This window comes from Pinus tabuliformis, chromosome 3_1 (assembly GCF_031772625.1).
Source record: "Pinus tabuliformis cultivar Carrire ecotype Pingquan chromosome 3_1, CPIR1, whole genome shotgun sequence".
NCBI lineage: Eukaryota > Viridiplantae > Streptophyta > Pinopsida > Pinales > Pinaceae > Pinus > Pinus tabuliformis.
Genome location: NC_142301.1, coordinates 886,719,479 through 886,724,121, shown reverse-complemented (window position 1 = coordinate 886,724,121; position 4,643 = coordinate 886,719,479).

The window sequence follows — 4,643 nt, the reverse complement described above, 5'->3', positions numbered from 1 at the left end:
AAGGACATGTCACACTAGATCGGTATTTATTGGAAGGAGATAAGGGAATTTGACTTGCAGTTGATCTTTCTCCCGCCAAGCTTCTATTTCCTGAGCAACGAGGACACCATGAACAAATAAGCACTTAATATGTGCAAGTATACTGCCAAGAAAGATGATTATGATTAAATGAATCCAGTGAAGATGCAACTCTTGGTCATCAATAAGTCCCAATGTCATATATCTCGACAAAAATTGAGAATTTTTTTTTGCCCAGTTGGAAGTCATAGCAGAGGAAGACGCCAAGCTAGACATGCAATCTATACTAGCCATCAACAAGCTTAGACTACTTCCCACACTCACTCACGTCGTGGCGAAGCGTCCGTTGCATGGGGAATTCTTGGACCGAGGAATAGTATATGTTTTAAAGAATTGGTTGGAGCCCCTCCCTAACCAATCGCTACCAAATGCGATGCTCCACACAACTTTTCTCAACATCCTCACACCTTTTTCTATTGACACTAATGATTTCTGAAAGGCAGAAGCAACTTAAAAACAATGGATTGGGGAGAGTGGTCATGTTCCTATCGAAATCAAATGAAGAAAATTTTAGCAATATAACTCACTGACTAGAATTCGTTTTCATTATGTCATAGAAATTGGAATGCAATGCTTTTTTTTTATGCTTTCTTGCCCAGGGATTCTACATTGATTCTCTTTCCATAACAATTTTACATATGTGGTGGTAATGGTTGGAGTTTTGTTACCTTTTCTTAAGTAGGAGGCACTGATTCCAAGGATCCAAGGATTTTAAATTGTCTGGTTCATTCTCAATGAACACTATTGATCTTATAGATCAAATCCAACAACATATTTTATTCCTATCTGGATGAGATGGTACCACCTTCACACATGTGTAGGCTATATGGAAAAGCTAAACAAAATCCAAGGTGTTTGTTTGAGGAATTCCCAACAGGTATACAAATACTTGGTATGGAGGGAATTGAAATTAAAAAAAATACAACTTTTACAGGTGAAAGAGCTTGCAAATCGTAAACAAAATAAAGAAGGTTCAACAGATGGTTGGGAAAATGAATTGGGAAACCAATGAAATATTGTAAAATTGGAAAGATTATATCATCTAACTACAACATCGGGCTTTATAATTCTTCTTGGATATAAATTTATGTTGTTGAGTTTATGTATTCTAAATTCAATGGCTAAACATCACTTGCTTGGTTTGGGAAAGTTTTCCCTATGTGATATGGATATAATTCTCTTATAAATTCATAGTAATGGGAATAAAAAATGTGACAATTGAGTTCTTTGAGGAAGTATTTACAACACCTCATTGGATGATGAGAATATACCATATCTATACCAAATAGATCGACAAGCGATCTCGAGGTTCATTACATGGTATCTCTATCCTCAAACTCTCGTTCATCATGGTTATGGCTCAACCACACAAAACCCTTTTCCAACAAAGTCCATTTTCTCATCCACATAGTATCCACCTCATAGTTGGAACACAAGAATTAAAGGGTATCTCTATCCTCAACTCTTCGTTCATCATGGTTATGGGTAAGCCATGCAAACCCCTTGCCATCGAAATCCATTTTCTTGGCCAGACACTGTCAATGTCATAGTTGGCTCACAGGGATTATAGGTTATCTCTATCCTTAGATCTTCATGCATCATGGTTACGGGTCATCCACAAAACCTCAGTTATGGGTCAACCACACAAAACCTCAGTTATGGGTCAACCACACAAAACCCTTGTTTTCAACAACACTTGGTAAGCCACGACTCATCTTCGACAAAGACTTCTCTGAAGGGAACTTCATGCAATGGGGACCATTGCTTCCTAAGGAGGGTGGAATGATCAAAATGGAAATTCACCCATGGTGGTTAACCATGGTAATTTAACTAAAGACTATAAATAACTCATCCATGGTATTATCCTCCCATGGTATTTTCCCACCCATGGTATTTACCCATGGTAGTGTAAGTAAAAAGGTTATAAATAATGAGCCTCTTTTTGTAAGAGGAAAAGTTGTCCAACACAATGTAGTTGCAAAAGTCATTTTCTGATCTAGTAAAAAGTTAATTTTGCTATTTTATGGTTTGGTTTACTTTTTGTCTTTTCATGATGCAGCAATTACTCGGATCTTGCCTCCCCCTACCCCTCAAGATCTAGATCATTGGGCATATAAATTATATCCCTATATATCAACAAATCCTGATCATCCACTAAAAAATCATTCTCTTCTTCATTTTGTGAATCTGGTTTTTTCCTTAATTTTAATATATTCTAAAACAAAAGTTTCAAATGTTCTCACTTTTTCAATTAAATATGTTTGTCAAGAACTTACATAAATAACATAAATCTGATTTAGTTTCTGGCCAATAGCATATGCTATTTGATTTTGTTTTTGTTTAATGTGTACTATCTCAAAATCATACTCACTAAGGAATTCCAACTAACAACCTTGCCTAGCATTTAAATTTGGTTGATCAAACAAATATTTGAGACTCACATTATCAATTTTTAGCTGAAATTTCCTCCCTATAAGATAGTTCCTCCACGTTTTTAAGGCATGAACGATGGTTTCTAGTTCTAGATCATATGTAGCATAGTTCCTTTCAAGGTCTTTAAGCTTTCTAGATACAGAACTTAGCACATGACCATATTGCATTATAACTCCCCCCAAAACTTCTTTACATGCATTGGTACAAACTACAAAGTCTTTATTGGGATCAACTAGTTTCAATATTTGAGAAATAGTTAACAATTGCTTCAATTTTTCAAATTTGTCTTGAAATTCTTGATTCCTTTAAATTTAGTTCCCTTCTTTTGTAAAGAAGCAATTGGGTATGATAATTTAGAAAATCCTTCTACAAATATTCTGTAATAACTTGTAATTCCCATGAAAGACCTAATATCAGCTACATCCTTAGGCACTGGCCATTACATAATGGATTTTGTCTTTTCCGGATCCATAACTTGTTTTTGATAAAATGAACATTTGTTGAAATTAGTATACAATTCGTTTTCTCTAAGTATTTGGAGGACCATTTGCAAATGTTGGTCATGTTCCTATTTACTCTTTTAATAGACTAAGATGTCATCTATAAATACAATGACATTTTTTTCCAAATAGGGGTTGAGTACACTATTTATCACACAAATAAAGGTGGCTAGTGAATTATTGAGTTTGAATAGAAGTATGATCAACTCATAATGTCCATACCATGTCCTAAAAGTTGTTTTATGAATGTCTTCATCTTTGATACTAATCTAATGATATCTGGATCTTAAGTCAATATTTAAGAAGATGGTAGCTCATTTTCCCTAATCAAACATATCATCAATCCTGGGCAAGGGATACTTGTTCTTGATTGTCATTTTGTTGAGTTGTTGATAATATATACAAAATTTAAGGGTTCCATCTTTCTTTTTAACAAAGAAGACTGGTGCACCCTAAGGTGACACACTAGATCTTATATATTTCTTATCTAACAACTCTTGTGACTATAACTTTAATTCTATTAACTTTGGAATACTCATACTGTAAGGGGATTTAGATGATGGAACTACTCTAGGGATAAGATATATGGTAAAATATATGTCCCTTCTTGGAGGTAGTCCTGGAATTTCTTTAGGAAACATCTTTAAATGTTTCTAGAATGAGATAATATTCCTTTGAAGGTTTCTAATTGCTTCTAGAAATATCTTCAATCTGAATTCCAAACATTTGTCATCCCTTTCGAGCACATTTATTTAACTATAAATCAGAAAATTTCCTTACTAAAATTACTCTTGGAACCCCTTTTACTGTATAGGTATCCCTTTCATCATTGATACATGTGAAATATTTTTTTAAACATTTCAAGACTACCCTATGTTGTTCTATCTAATCCATGCTAATAAGGACATCATAGGATCCTAAACGCAAAATATTTAAATTTAACTTAATGTGTAATCCTTTCAAATCTATTGAAAAATATTTATTAATTTCAGTAACTCTTCTTTTGGTTCCTATGGCTAATTGTATGATCTGTAATTGAAACATGAAGGTGATGAACAAATTACAAGTGAAAATTTTATGTATTTTGGGTAATGGATCAAGTTACAAAACACATAAAGTAATGATTTCTAAACTTAGTTAATAGCCAAAACAGAGACAAAATACCATATTAGAAACACATAATATCAAACATGATAAAGGAGTCCACCTCTCTCCTGGGCTACATCTCTTGGTCCAACTTCTAATGCAGGGCCTCTTTCATTAAGAGCTCAAATTTGTGTTTTCATGGCTTTACATTGCTCAGAATGCAAAACAAATATCTCCAATGGATCCTGAACTATCAAAAACCTCCATCTGGTCTCTTTCTACACCTCATTTTGCCAAAAACTAAGAAAGTGCTACTTCTAAGTTTTTCCCAATTTACACAACTAACCATCCTCTAATTCGACCCAAACCTGGCTTGAGCGCCGCAAACCCAGAACCATCGTGCAAATATAGCCTTCAATCACGCCCAACAGGCGAAATTGTTGAACACTTAAAATTTCCACTAACCCTCAAAATTTTGAAATTTGTGGTCATATGGGGGCATGTGCCCAGGGGTTGGGGCTAACTGCTCACTCCTGTTGGTCAACC